The 251-nt window shown below is 45.0% G+C and overlaps 1 protein-coding gene across 1 annotated transcript in view; it reads left to right on the top strand.

Annotated features, from left to right (window-relative positions):
- Positions 1–251, top strand: part of LOC119594865 (ionotropic receptor 93a-like) — a 36,843-nt gene that overhangs the window by 15,935 nt on the left and 20,657 nt on the right.

Genomic DNA, 251 nt, shown 5'->3' with positions numbered 1-251 from the left:
GAAAGAACAAGATCAAGAGCAAGCGAGAGCAATCGAGAGAGAGAGAGAGAGAGAAACAGAAGTAGATAAAAAAAAAGAGAAGAGAGCTAGAAACAATGTTAGCAGCTTAGACTCAGAACTCCCACCCCCCAACGGTAGAATGGGCGGGTCGATGCCGAGAAACAGCAGATGGATAATAGATTACTGACATAGATACACTCAGATAGCAGCGAAGGAACTATCCAGGATGCTGCAGAGAGCAATGATGAGAG

The sequence above is a fragment of the Penaeus monodon genome, chromosome 34 (assembly GCF_015228065.2).
Source record: "Penaeus monodon isolate SGIC_2016 chromosome 34, NSTDA_Pmon_1, whole genome shotgun sequence".
NCBI lineage: Eukaryota > Metazoa > Arthropoda > Malacostraca > Decapoda > Penaeidae > Penaeus > Penaeus monodon.
Note: the sequence above shows the minus strand (reverse complement) of the source record. Positions and strands in the feature narration are given on the sequence as shown.